Raw genomic sequence first — 16105 nt, 5'->3', positions numbered from 1 at the left:
AAATATATATATATACATGAACACCTCCTTCCGTGAAAAGAGAGAAGCCACTGCGGGGGATCAGGTCGGAGGAAACTTTATTTGAACACACTCGGCAAATGCATTTCGGCGAATCTTGCCTTCTTCAGTACCAGGTGAGTGTTACCAGGAGGCAAGTTCCTTCTCCCTTTAATTAGTCCTCCTCACCACTGATTGGTTCCACCCTTGCACCGTAGTCTCAAGTGAGTAGGTGTGTCCTTGTATCGATGGCCCACCGTCTTGCAGCAGACCACAAGACCCAGAATACCCCTTGTTGGTGCTGGGCTAAGCTGGAAACAGGTGTAAATCTGGTAAGGCATCCGGACATTCAGGAGATTATAAACAATGCCACTGTCCTGAATATTGTTCACCAAAGGCCTCCTTGGGTCCCCACACCGCATACACCATGCTACCAGGAATTAATTACACGAGGGTCCGTATGACAGTGCACCAGGCCCGGTGTGAGGAAAGGTTTCCTCAGCATCGTGTTTCTTTCTTCCCGGGTAACAGGTGGGCTCCAGCCATCCGATATCTCGGAGACAAATGAAGGAGCAGCCGCAGCCGCCCACACCAGTGGAAATGGAGCCTCTTGAAAATGCGGGGGCTTCAGAAACGCGGCACAAGCAACCGCGTAGTAGCAATACATGAACACCTCCTTCCGTGAAAAGAGAGAAGCCACTGCGGGGGATCAGGTCAGAGGAAACTTTATTTGAACACACTCGGCAAATGCATTTCGGCGAATCTTGCCTTCTTCAGTGCCAGGTGAGTGTTACCATATATGTGTTATATATATATCTGCGGAATCCTTGCCTTCAACAATTCCCTTGCGCAGGAACAAACGAGAGTGGACCCAGGTTCAGTGCTATTCTTTGTAGTTTATTCACGCCAGAAACGCGTCAGGCCGCTATGAACTATGGCGTTTGTTCACCCGCTCTGCTGCAGCTTCTTGAATAAAACAGAATTGAACCTACCTGCTGATGTGGCTCTCCTAAATGGGAAACTCTGTGTGTTTGAAATTTAAAACGGCCGGTCCCGGTCGTGGGAGAAGCCCTGCCATACAGTCTGTGGTAAGTGCTGCAGTCACCCGACTGACGGCACATTTGGCAGCGAGGTTGTTGTCTTGAAGTAGTATGGTGCAACACAGCGTGCTATGAACTCTCTCCAGACCCACTGTGGATTTAATTTTTGTCTCAATTGTTACAGCATGCCAGCAACTCACTGGAGCAATACCAACAGCACTACAAGGACCATCGGGCTCAGCGAGAGCCGACGCCCACTGGGGCAGGTGGTAAGAATACAAGTGAGTGCTGACGCTGCACGCTGGTAATGGACTTTGTGCCTCTGAAGAAATGCTTTGATAGCATGAAACGCGTCAGGCCGCTATGCACTATGGCGTTTGTTCACCCGCTCTGCTGCAGCTTCTTGAATAAAACAGAATTGAACCTACCTGCTGATGTGGCTCTCCTAAATGGGAAACTCTGTGTGTTTGAAATTTAAAACGGCCGGTCCCGGTCATGGGAGAAGCCCTGCCATACAGTCTGTGGTAAGTGCTGCAGTCACCCGACTGACGGCACATTTGGCAGCGAGGTTGTTGTCTTGAAGTAGTATGGTGCAACACAGCGTGCTATGAACTCTCTCCAGACCCACTGTGGATTTAATTTTTGTCTCAATTGTTACAGCATGCCAGCAACTCACTGGAGCAATACCAACAGCACTACAAGGACCATTGGGCTCAGCGAGAGCCGACGCCCACTGGGGCAGGTGGTAGGAATACAAATGAGTGCTGACGCTGCACGCTGGTAATGGACTTTGTGCCTCTGAAGAAATGCTTTGATAGCATGAAACGCGTCAGGCCGCTATGAACTATGGTGTTTGTTCACCCGCTCTGCTGCAGCTTCTTGAATAAAACAGAATTGAACCTACCTGCTGATGTGGCTCTCCTAAATGGGAAACTCTGTGTGTTTGAAATTTAAAACGGCCGGTCCCGGTCGTGGGAGAAGCCCTGCCATACAGTCTGTGGTAAGTGCTGCAGTCACCCGACTGACGGCACATTTGGCAGCGAGGTTGTTGTCTTGAAGTAGTATGGTGCAACACAGCGTGCTATGAACTCTCTCCAGACCCACTGTGGATTTAATTTTTGTCTCAATTGTTACAGCATGCCAGCAACTCACTGGAGCAATACCAACAGCACTACAAGGACCAATGGGCTCAGCGAGAGCCGACGCCCACTGGGGCAGGTGGTAGGAATACAAATGAGTGCTGACGCTGCACGCTGGTAATGGACTTTGTGCCTCTGAAGAAATGCTTTGATAGCATGAAACGCGTCAGGCCGCTATGAACTATGGCGTTTGTTCACCCGCTCTGCTGCAGCTTCTTGAATAAAACAGAATTGAACCTACCTGCTGATGTGGCTCTCCTAAATGGGAAACTCTGTGTGTTTGAAATTTAAAACGGCCGGTCCCGGTCGTGGGAGAAGCCCTGCCATACAGTCTGTGGTAAGTGCTGCAGTCACCCGACTGACGGCACATTTGGCAGCGAGGTTGTTGTCTTGAAGTAGTATGGTGCAACACGGCGTGCTATGAACTCTCTCCAGACCCACTGTGGATTTAATTTTTGTCTCAATTGTTACAGCATGCCAGCAACTCACTGGAGCAATACCAACAGCACTACAAGGACCATCGGGCTCAGCGAGAGCCGACGCCCACTGGGGCAGGTGGTAGGAATACAAATGAGTGCTGACGCTGCACGCTGGTAATGGACTTTGTGCCTCTGAAGAAATGCTTTGATAGCATGAAACGCGTCAGGCCGCTATGAACTATGGCGTTTGTTCACCCGCTCTGCTGCAGCTTCTTGAATAAAACAGAATTGAACCTACCTGCTGATGTGGCTCTCCTAAATGGGAAACTCTGTGTGTTTGAAATTTAAAACGGCCGGTCCCGGTCGTGGGAGAAGCCCTGCCATACAGTCTGTGGTAAGTGCTGCAGTCACCCGACTGACGGCACATTTGGCAGCGAGGTTGTTGTCTTGAAGTAGTATGGTGCAACACAGCGTGCTATGAACTCTCTCCAGACCCACTGTGGATTTAATTTTTGTCTCAATTGTTACAGCATGCCAGCAACTCACTGGAGCAATACCAACAGCACTACAAGGACCATCGGGCTCAGCGAGAGCCGACGCCCACTGGGGCAGGTGGTAAGAATACAAATGAGTGCTGACGCTGCACGCTGGTAATGGACTTTGTGCCTCTGAAGAAATGCTTTGATAGCATGAAACGCGTCAGGCCGCTATGAACTATGGCGTTTGTTCACCCGCTCTGCTGCAGCTTCTTGAATAAAACAGAATTGAACCTACCTGCTGATGTGGCTCTCCTAAATGGGAAACTCTGTGTGTTTGAAATATATATATATATATATATATATATATATGGGTGCTCACACCTTTTTTTTTATTTGGGGGGCTTTGGGAGAGCCTCATGACTCTGGCACCAACTGCTAGTGGGAGCTGGCCTTTATTTTTGCCCACCCAGGCAACCCACAAGGTCTGCATCCAATAGGAGCTGCAGGTAGACCCTGAAGGCCCCCGCCACCTCTCCTGCCAGCACCCATTCTAAGTGCTGGCAGGAGCCAGCTCAACATCCTTTGTTCTCACCCAGGTAGGAGGAGGTGTTTTCATGTTTCTGCCAATGCAGGAGCAAAGGTGTGTTTTCTGCCTGGGAGAGTGCTTTGTATGCCACCCCCACCAGGCCTAGGGAGGTAGGGTATCTCTACCCTGCCCTCTATATCTGTATTTTTTTTTTGTTTAGGGCGAGAGACCCTGACCTCTAAGATGGTTGCTGCCACATCTTTCTTGGTGTAGTGGCAGCCAATCAGATCTTTTCTAGAGATCTGTCGGCTTTGCGTGAAATATCTATATATTTTTTTAACCTTACTTTCTCAAAATCTGCTGAATGGATTTACACCAAATCACAAAAGAACGCTTTCTCAACCAAGATCTGGCTTTCTTCCATTAAGTGGTGTACTTCCTTTCAGCTGTTTTAGCTGTAGCCTTGTCTTAGTTTCCTATGGAAAAATAAACGAGGAAAAACGTTTTGAGACACCCCCCTTTTCTGAGCCCAACTTGAAATTCCTCTCCTGAAACATATTAGGAAGGAACTGAAGTGGATGAACTTTTATTTTGGAACTTTTCGTGAAGATGCGTGAAACGGTGCCAAAGTTATTAGCAAACCAAAAAATGCCTTTGCTATGGAAACGTGGTCCTAACTATATCTACCCAGTGGCAGCTGCCACTAGGTAATATAATACAATTATATGTATATATATTATATTTTTGGTAGTGGCCTCCTGCTATATTTGGCCTAGGGGGTCAGCAAACACCCAAAGAAACCCTACCAATCATGGACATTTCTGGAAACTTGAGACCGGGGAACCCAGTGTACTGTGCATAAATAGCATACCATTTTCTTGCTGCAAATGACAGACTTCAGAAACACAAATTCCCCACATTTCTGTCACAGAATGTTCAGGAATTTGGCTATAATTCTGCCACCCAGTCTTCCCACACTTCTTCCAAAAAATTATAGCAGTCTGTGCTGCTGCTGTCATTGGGATCTTGGTCAGGTGGCACCCAGAAAACCTACCCCCTAAAAAAGGGGAAGGAGTGCAGGGTGGACTCATCCTCCTGTCTAGAGTCATGCAATGTTCCACAGGGCTCCTTGCTGTCTTGCCTCCTTTTCAGCACTTGCAGGTGCTCCTTGTCACTGCTTCTTAAGCAATGTCAGGTAAAGTTCCAAATGTATGCCAAAGGCATCAAAACTTAAATCTTGCTATAATCAGACAAGAGAGTCAGGCCAGCATTATCTTAGTCCTAGGCCATGTGTTTCACTGAAAGGAGAGTTTCTTCACCTTGAATAGAACTACACCAAGATTCTGTTGATGGGAGGAGCACAGTTCGATTTATCACCAGTTGTCTGGCCAAATGCCTTAAGGCGCATCTATCTACCTGTTCGAGAGGGAGGAAACACTGTATTGTAATTGGCTCAGCCCTATTACCTCATCCTTGTCAAATCAGTGGTTATCAACGTGTAGCTTTTCTTACTCTGGAAATTCATCCAATTCCAATCATTTCAAAAAGCCCAACAGCACACCTTGATTACTGCAACATCATCTATGCACACCATCCAAAGAAACTCATTTCCCGTTTGCAAACGCCACAAAACCAGGCAGTTTAATCTTCACAAATGTCATTATTACATTAGCCCTAAAGGTGCTCCACTGATCCCTGCGGACACATGGATTACATTCATATTGCTCTGTATTAATAACAACATTCATTGGGGACAAAGGCCTGGAATATCTGCTGAGCCTGAAATTGGCCTCATTATGCACTAGCTAGAACTCTACACACAGTAATGGCACACAATCAACAAATCAATCTTCAAATGGCTGAAATACTGAAGCAAATTTATGGGAGTCCTGGAGCCCTGGTTGTTGACTGCCTTTATTCCAGTCCTCAGAGCTACTTAACACTACATGTGAATCGCGAAACATCTGAAAACGGAACTGTCCAAGCTCGCTTTTAACTGAAGTTCCTGCCGAACAGAGAAAGCGACTGTTGAACACAGGGCAAGGTTCATATCTGTGTTACAGCCAGGATTGTTTTTGTGCAGGAAGACACTTTCCTGCACACAAATAACACATTTCTGCATTCAATGTGTGCTGCAGAATTCAGCAGATGTAAAAAAAAAGGAAAACATGCGGAGAAATAAACATATTCCTCTTTGTTATGCCTCACATGGGAAGGCATACCGTTTTGATGCATTCCCAAGTTTACTAGTGTTAGTAAATCTAAGAATGCACCAAAAACTATGGGTGAATGTTAGAACATCCATGCTTCACCCATGGAATGCCTTCCCAAGGCATCGTGATGCAAGGCAGCTGCCTTGCGCTGCCCTGTGTTACTCTAGATTTACTATGCCATGTAGAGCTACTCATGGTGGCTCTGCGTGGCATAGCGAATCTGACTTGAACCCTTGCAATGCCCTGCGTCACCATGTGTAACCCAATGGCAATACAAAGTCTTAGTAAATCTGGCCCTAACTTTTTGAATGAACTGAAATATGGCGCACATCAACTTATAAAACTAAAATTTATATAAGTGGATTACTGACTAATCATACCAGGGTATAATATATTAGTTGACCTATGATGGACAATAGACACGTCTGGGCAATCGAATCTGAACCCTGACAGCAGGAGGAGAACCTATCTCTAGGTATATATAGAACGATGACTAGTCACTGACTACAGCACACACTTCCATCATAGCCTCTGTGCAGGTGAAACCGCAGCGCTGCTTGTAACTGGAGGCTAGAAAAAGAAAAAAAAATCAGACATGAAGGTAATGTCATTTTCTGTTTCCGTTGACAGATCCCAGAACACATTCTTTCCATGGTAATTAGCTTAACTACAACATGTACAGGCTGGAATTATAGCAGAGGAACAAAAAACTGCTGCTAGGATGGGCAGATGCCTTGGGCACTAGGTTTCCTTTCTTGATCATGTTCTTAAAACGGATGTGCGTGGTAAGAACGTTTCTTCTTCATAGGCAAGTCTTCATTTTGCAATATGCTAACAGTTGTAGGCAGCGGCGCTATGTTGATGTTTAAATATTCATCACAGCTTGAAAACATTTGATTGACTGGTATAAAAGTTGGCGACATTACTACTTAGTCTGTCTTCCACATTGTAATATAAACTGTAGTTTAACAGGCGGAATGTATCTATCCTAACTTAACAAACAAGCACTGGTAAGGCCAATAGGTCAAGCTTATCAATACACTATCAAGCCAGACCTAAGAATCAATGTTTGGTAATAATTGCCTTCTCCCCTCCGTGCTGCTGCCAAGAAAAGCACCATAAATTATCTAGTTATTCAATACATTTTTAATAGCATTATAATGCATGGGTGTGCCCCTAAAGAATCAAGCTCAAGCAGCTGCATAAGTAAAAAAAAAACAGGGCTTAAAGTGGAATGAAAAAACTGGTGGGGGGTCTCTCTGAGGGGTATGGCCGATGTAATTAGGGGCGTGGCTTACAAACAGGTAAGCAAAACAACTGTCCTTAGCATAGTGTGCAGCCCAACTGGTATTTTGCTACCTCTTTCACTGTATCCAGATATATAATACCAGTAACAATATACCTACAACAAGCCAGAACTGTTGGCTTTGTCAATGGTTGTTAGTTGCCTAAGAGAAATAAGTAACAACCATGTCTTCGTTGTATAGTCATTGAAAATGCTTCAGTTTTGAAATGATAAGACGGAAAGAACTATAATGAGTCTCTTTGAAGCGAAGGGTGGTACTGCTTCAGAGTTAAGATTTATTTTCACCCGGAGAGTGAAGGCAAAAATAAGGACCCGTCTCAGCATCTGGTTTTTAGAACTGCTGGTGCTGACCCGGCCCTCTTAAAGCCCTAGAACAAAATAAACACAGATGTGTGGATGGAAAGTATTTTTTGTGGAAGCACATAACTCCTGCCCAATCAAAACACGTACTCCTGATTCCCAACATGTGGGCAGAGCCAAAGTCCCTCTCTTGGTGGTTCTCATATAATTGTCTGGCGACAGCGACGTTGTCAAACAGACCATAAAAATGGGACATTCAATTCCCCTGGTCTCCAGACATGGCTCCTCCCAAGATACAAGTTCTAAGGAAAATAGAGGGGGAAGGAGACAAATTTTCATATACAATTCACAATGATGTCATGGGAAGAGACGTCACAAAAAGTGGTGTCATGTCCTTATAATCATCCTCACTTAAAAGGTCAAGGCTGATTTTACAAAAAAGAATGCATTAACACAATCACAGAGAACATTACTTTATAATTTACATGTATTATTCCCTCATATTAATCATTACCCACGCTTGAAAATGACTAAAAGTGGCAATATTTTTAACCGAATGTGTAAATTCGTAATAACATGTTTTTTGTAAATTTTGTAAAAAAGCAAAATGTGCTGGTTTTTTTTTTAGATTTAGCCTGCACAGAGTGCTTGCGCTGTGCTTGAGAAATCTAGGGCCTCATTTATGAAAACTGTTGCATCTCTGTGACAAAACAGCAATGCAACAGTTTTCACTGCTCCTTCCTTGCGACACAATGGATGCACCGTATTATCCCCCACATGCATCAAAATAACCAATAGCGAATCCTTAAGTGCGATTTTTTTAGGAATCACAATTAATGATTCGCTATTGGCTATGCATGTAGGAATCGCCAATAAATTAGTGATTACTACAAACTCCTTAATTGCAACTCGCATATTGCGAGTCGCAATTAAGGAATTGAATTGCATGCGCAATTTCAAGTGTGCTAGGGTGCCAAGATGACACCCTGTAGCACCCCTGAAATTGCTAAGTGAACCCATGTTGCGCACACACATGCCCCAAGGGCATGTGTGTGTGTAACCTTGAAATCGCTATTTTAAATATCATCATGCATTGCATTTGAGGCATCGCAATTTGCGATTCCTTAAATGCAATCGCAATTTAAGTCATTGCAAATTTGCGATTACTTAAATTGCGATTTTTGCATTTGGGATGATGCATCCCAAATGCAAAAATACCAGTAGCAAAGGGGCAGATTCTGCAAATCTACCCATTTGCGACCGGTTTTTAGTCTGATACATGGGGCCCTAAATGTACGGTGCTCCATGTCGCAAGGAAATACAGATACGCTAGGAATCCTGGCATATCTGTCGCCGCAAAAGTCACACATTGCTGGAGTTGTGTCGCAAGCATGACTATGGCAGGCAGACGTAAGGTTTTGAGGCATGGGCGTCCTACAAGTGTCGCAATGAAATCACATAGATCTCACTGAGACACTTCTACTAGGCTTTCTTGCGGGGAACGCCCAGCCTGCATACTTTATACCTGATGCAGGTATAATGTGTCTCAGGCTTTACAAGGTGACGCATCTTAGATGCGTCACTTTGTAAAATGGTGCAACATGGCACAATGTTTACGCCGGTGCTGCAACATGAAAAGTGAAGTAAAAGCGACGCAAAAGTGTTGCAAGGCCTTCATACATAAGGCCTCTAATGTTTTTAATATAAACATCCCGCCTACTCTCTTTACTGGCTTCTCACTGGTTCCTGTGTGTGCCACTTACTTTTTCTCAATTTCTATTGGCTGTAGCGTATCTTCCTGCATTTACCAATGCGTGTTACTCTCTGCTTCTCTTATCAGTTGCCCACCACGAAATACTGTTAACATCCACTTTGGGGGAACTATATTTTCATAAAGTTTTGCCTTTTACTCCTGCAGCATATTTAAATAACACTTTATCACCCGGAGAGATTAAGTGATTTGCATAGAATGACAGCATGTTGCGTAGCCTCGAATGGGGATCCCCAGCTCTCGAGTCAACAGCTCTGGCCGCTGCACCACATCCTCTCAGTCCCATTTTATCTGTCAGGGATCTCTTTCCTTCTCCTGGATGATGATTGATGAAAACATTTCTTCAATCATTACATAGACGAAACCGATGAATTACCAATGCTTGTTTTAAACATGTGTGTTTTATTTACATCTGATATTCTTTACCCAGCTTCAAAGCATTAAAGTGCTTCTTATCTGTAATTCTTTAAGCAACGGAAGGGTTAATGGTTTGATGTTCTCTGTTCTTCAGATAAGAGATTAAGGGCCCGATGTAGGTAAAACGCATTTACCGATTTTAAAATACCGAATCATACCGAATCGGTATTTTGAAATCGGTAAATGAAATGTAGGTAAAAAAATTCGGCAAATTACCGATTCGGTAACAATCGGTATCGTGGTTCGATACTTACCGAATTGATATTTGCCAAATCGGTAAGTACCGAATCGGCGATTACCGACTCGGCAAATACCGAATCGGTAATTGCAATACACCCCCATGGGCCAAAAGGCCCATAGGAATGCATTGCAAATACCGATTCGGTATTTACCGATTCGGTAGTAGCCGATTCGGCAAATACCGAATCGGTAAATACGGAATCGGCAAACACGGAATCGGCGAGAAAGAAAAAGTGAAACTAATGACAACAGCCAATGAGGTGGAAGCACCCTACCCCACCCTAGCAGGGAGTGGCTACCCAGGCAGGTGCAACTCATTAGAACTTTCTGGAGAGGCAGCCTGAGCTGAGCATTCAGAGTGAGCAGCAGTGGTAGCACTATCCTGAACTGTGTGGAAATGGCAAGCAGCTCTGAGAGCCAGAAGGCTGAGCGCAAGCGCAAGGCCAAGTTCAGCAACAAGGAGCTGCAAGTGTTGGTGGAGGAGGTGGTGAGGGTACACAGGCAGCTGTTTGGGAGGCTGTCCCTCACACTCCCAGAGAGCACCAAGAGGAACCTGTGGATTGCAATCGGTGGGAGGGTGAACGCAGTTGGTGTCACCCCCAGGAGCCTGGACGACCTCAAGAAGAGGTTTTACGACATTCGCAGCCTCACCAAGAGAAAACTGGCCGAGCTGCACAAGCAGGCAGGACTAACAGGTGGAGGCAGGAACCCCGCGCCACCCCTCACTGACCTTGAGGAACTTGTGTCCACGACAATTGAGAAAGAGAGTGTGGTGGGAGTTGGCGACCTGGACAGCTCATCCAGATCCACAGCAAAAGGTAAGAAGCATGCGCAGCATGACACACCCTACCAGACACCTCCCCTTTAGCCCCAATGCACAGCCAACCCCAGCCCAGTACTGCTAGCAACATACATGAGCAATGCATCATGGTAACTGTAGTCAGCTAATGTAGTAACAAATGCCAGTGCACATTCAAATGAAATGCACCTAGAAAATGAATCAGAGTATTGAAAATGGGATGTGCAATGCTTTTATTGTAGTGACTGTAAGACATTTGCACTCAGTTCACAAATGCTTCTTTATACCTAGGGGCACCATCAGGCAGTGGAGCAGCAGCTACACAAGCTCCAGCTCCAGCAGCATCAGACAGTGCGGTGGCAGGGCAAAGCAGCATTCTACCATCACAGGAGGAGGAGGAAGAGAACAGCAGTGCCAGGGGCAATGAGGATGACACAGGACATACCCTCTCATTTTCCCACTCCCCCCTACTGTCACTAACGCCCCCAGTGCAGTTCTCACCCGAAAATTCCCCAACACAGACCCACCCAGCACCTGCCACATCTCCTGCCAGGAGGATCACCGTTGCACCATTGAACATCATGGAGGGAGCAGCGGCTCAGGCTCCAGCACCCACCCCTGCAACACCCGTGGCACACCAGCCCACACAGCAGGCCAGCAGCAATCGGCGCAGGCCACGCACATCCAGCCCTGCTTTACCAGCACGGGAGGGCAGTGTATTCCAAGGGCTGGAGGGGAGTATGGTCCGGATCCAAAGGATGCAGGCCAAGTCGATCCTGGCTTGCCATCGCCAATTGCGGGAGCACAACCTGCACATGGGGGAGATGACAAAGGGGTTTAAGAGTTTCGTTGAGAGCAACAAGGAAATAGCTATGGACTGGGGCGCATGACTACTGCCATTACCCAGCTATGCACTAAGATGGAGGAGCACGAGCACTGTAGGCGCAGGGATGCCCGCATGCAAAACCGGTCACTCAACCGCCTTGCTGCAGCAACCGCCCAGCTATGCCGCCGAGGGGCTAACATGGAGGACTGCCTCACCAAGAACACTGCTGAGGTGACATGGGGCATGGCCCGCATCACCACTGCCATGGAGGCACTAATCATATCAAACACGGTGGTGAATCCTGCCCTGGACGTGGGCGAGGCTGGGGACAGCAGCAGCCGCAGCAGCCCGGCCAGCGCTGTATCTGAGCCGTGCCGGAGCAGCAGGCGCTCCGCCGAGGCAGCCGGACACACAGAAGGGGGTGAGCCACATCCAAGTGGGTCAGCTAAGCGCAGCAAGAAGTAAGACTGCCAGGGTGGGTGAGGCAAACCGGACAATTTACAATCCCCACCTATTCTGTTATAGTTAAATTTGTAGCACATCAGTGCAGTAACGTTGTGCCAACATTAGTAAATTTTTATATGTTCCACATACATTGACGTGTCTGTGCATCTGTACTCACTCAGAAATAGTTGTCTGTTATCTCCTCACGTCTGTACCTCCCGTCACTTGGTGTAGACACTCCAGCAGGTTGTGTTAGTGGCACAGCTATGTCATCGTCAGGGTCCTCGTAGTCAGACAACTCTACCTCTGTGCCCTTCTTGACCGCAAGGTTGTGCAACATTGCAGATACAGCAATTATCTTGCAGCAGGTGATGGGGGTATATTGTCTAGCACCTCCGGTCTTGTGCAGGCATCTGAACCTGCTTTTCCAGATGCCGAAGGTCCGTTCAACTACATTCCTTGTGCTTTTGTGCGCACGGTTATACCTCCTTTGGCTGGGTGTTGAGGGGTTGAAGTAGGGGGTGAGAATGAATGAGCGGAGGGCATATGCACTGTCGCCTAGAAGAGAATGGGGTAACATTACTCACGTGCATACATGTACTTCACACTGCTATTTAGGTTATGGGGGTCTGACACTGTGTCTTACCTAAGAGGTATCCTTCACCGAATTCCCCTGCCGTCAGCCGTGCATAAATGCCACTATTTTGAAAGATATAGGAGTCATGGATACTCCCTGGAAATTTTGCTACCACGCCAGTGATGACACACTTGGCATTACAAATCACCTGCACATTTATGGTGTGCGTTGACTTCCGATTACGGTATATGCATTCCGTGTCAGCAGGGGGACAAATCGGAATGTGTGTGCCATCTATGCAGCCAATGATGTGGGGGAATCCTGCCATCTGGTAGAAGTCTGCTTTTGTCTGTACCAGTTCTGCATGGGTTGCAGGGAAGGAAATGTATTGGTCCATCCTTTCGATCATGGCGTCTAGGAACTTGTGGAAGAACCGGGACAGGCAGCTCTGGCTCACCCCTCCTACCGCAGCTACTGCACTTTGAAAGCTGCCAGACGCAAGCAGGTGTAGGCTGCATAGCACCTGCACGTGCACTGGGATTGCGTGTGCCCTTGGGGTGGGGTGCTGCAACAGGGGTTGGAGGTCCCTAATGAGCTGTAAGATGGTCTCTGGGTCCAGCCTGTACCTCTGTAGGATCTCTGCATCTGTCTGCATGGACAGGGTGAGACGCTCTCTATACACCTGCTCCTCTCTCTGCCATTCCCTCTCTCCATCCTGCTGTAGCCGTAGCCGTCTTGCTATGACATAAAAAGCTGCCATGGTGCAAGCAGAAATGCATTTTGGGTCCTTTTTTATAGGTTGCACCTGGTTACCACCTGATTCAAATCTATGGTAAATACCGATTCTTAAATACCGAATTTGACGCTAAATCGGTATTTCAGAGCTTTCCTACATCTCAATCTTCAGTAGAATCGGTATTCTACCGAATCGGTAATTTTACCGATTCGATAACATTACCGAATCGGAATTTTTCCCGATTCTGTTTTTTCCGAATCGGTATAGTACAGAATCGGTGATTTTTCCGATTCCCTAAATTTTTACCGATTCTGTTTGGTTTCCGATTCGGTATATTTGCCGATTCGGTTTAATTTCCGATTCGATATACTACCGACACGGTAACTTTTCCGATTTGGAATTTTTACGGAATCGGGCGTTTTTGGGACTCCTACATCCCGAAACCTCGATACCGGTCGGTAACGGCCGAAAATACCGATTTTCGGCCGTTACCGACCGACCTACATCGGGCCCTTTATCATAACCTCTCCTGGGCTGTTATCATAAGTAAGGAGGGATGCTGCCAGTGCACTGGACAATTACAAACATCCGGAGACCAGGTTACATGCATACAGTGTTGGGAAATGTAAGCTTCTGCAATGCTGAGGCATAAAGCGAGACCTCTCAGCCTCGTGATGAGGGGAATGGAGTCCTGTCTGCAATCTGAAGGGACCAGGAAGAACACACCACCGACATACCTAGCAAAAAGCATCATTGATGTGGGCAAACCCAGGGAAGGAAGGACTGGGACACGGAAAATAAGGACTTTGAGTAATGGAGATGAACAGTGTCTAACTGTGGTATTAATCGTGACCGGAAACTAATAGTAGTACATTGGGATCAAGGGCATTTTTTTACTATAGCATAAGGGTTTCAATTAGACCCTTTACCCTGCTGCTTCCATCGCCATAGGCTGATTTTGAAGGCCTACTATTTAACCTATGTGACTACTGATTAACCAATGTTTTCTGCAAACCTAGGTGGAGGGAAACAGAGGCTTTCTAAACGATTTGACACTTACCTCAAAAAGGGGATTACAGAACAACACTCTCCAGTTCTGTATCCAGTCATAGTAAATACTGACTGTCTTTTGACATCTGAAACTGAGTAAAACTCACTAATCAAGGTTTCATGAATCAATAATGGGTTAATTTATTGTTTCTGATTCGTAAGTTCTTCATAGGCCAACACGTGTTTCACGACAACGAGTCGCTTCATTAGGGCCATATAAAATGGGACTCTTTAACCGTTTACAAGGTAAAGAAGAAGATACAATACTCTTTGTAATAATCATGAATAATGCCTACAGGTATATACTGCTTTCCAGTGATAGTGATCATCAGATGCACTATGGTTTCATAATTTTGGTACAATGACATATTCCTGGATTACTCTTGGGGAGTCAGTAAAAGTCCTATAAAGAACTTTCAAACCTATTTGAAATGCCATCCCTCTAGCCCAATCGCTGTGCCAAATTTGGAACAGATTATAATTGAGCGTCAGTGGGCCATCCGGGAGGTGGCACAGATCACCGATTCCATTCTTGGTTCTGACCAGGATGCAGCATCTGCTCGATAATCTGGGGACGAGGAGCCCTCTGTAGCATGCCCATCGGATACCAATACGACAATCCTGCCAGACGTCACACCGCAGATGTCAGATGACATTATTTGATTCATTACCTGCGTTGGTCTATCCAATGCCTTTGCTAATTTATCAGTTTGCTTCCCTGCCTTTCATGATCTATTGCATGCAGATGTTTTGTCTCTCCAGGGTGACATGCCTAGGTAGAAACTGACATCCGGTCAGATGTCAGGATGATCCCTGGGGTCCCATTTCTCCTTGCACTGATAGGGAGTGATACTCTGCCTAACCTGTGAAACCACATACCCCCAAGCCTTTGACGGTACATTTTGTTAGACATAGTATGTGTATCAGTTTGGGCAGCCTACCCCTGAAGTCTGCCCTTTTGATATTGACGGTACGCCGTGTTGGCACCAAGTTCAAGCTTTAGGTTGTATTGGTTCTGTTGCACCTACCCTATGTGGGCTCTCTTGATCTTGCCCTTCCATGTAGTCACATGTACACTCACAGATTTCAATATTACACACTTCATCACCCAGACATAATATGACACCTCAGAACATTATCACCTGGAACTTTCGCGGTATGCATACCCCATCTTGTCGCTATGCAGTATAACCCTATCTCAAGCACCACAATGTTCAAATTGCTCTACTGCAGGAATCACACCTAACACTTTAAGAAGAGGTCACTTAGTTAATCACACCTCTTGGATCAATACACTGCAGCGCCATTGGGAGGATGTTATACAAAACCACAAACTCACCTCACACTTCAATATGTCCATGTCATGGGAGAAGAGCAACAACTCACCTGGTTGTTTGCGGATGCACTCCGACTGCAAGCTGTCACATTGACCTCACTACGACTGTTACTTGGAGGCAAGCCTGGCTCGCCCATGCACCACTAAAGATTGGCACATGATTCTAACAAGGCCCACGCTTATCCCCCGTAATGCAAGGTTTCAGCTGATACAGCTCTATATTACACACAGAGCATATCTCACCCCTGAGAGGATCAACCGTTATTTTCACAGGTCAGATGTGGTTTGCCTCCCTGTGACCAGCCTGATGCTGAGTTTTTGCATATGTTATGGTCATGTCTATCACTACAACAATATTGGGATTGGGTCACACACCCTTAATTTGCCTGTACCGACCGGCATCTCGCATGTATATGGGAAGATTGTATATTGGGGGCAGATTTACAAGCCCCCTGCGCCACCAGGACATCACTTTTTGTGACGTATTGGT

Source organism: Lissotriton helveticus, chromosome 1_1 (genome assembly GCF_964261635.1).
Source record: "Lissotriton helveticus chromosome 1_1, aLisHel1.1, whole genome shotgun sequence".
NCBI classification, from domain to species: domain Eukaryota; kingdom Metazoa; phylum Chordata; class Amphibia; order Caudata; family Salamandridae; genus Lissotriton; species Lissotriton helveticus.
This window is presented reverse-complemented; position numbering follows the sequence as displayed.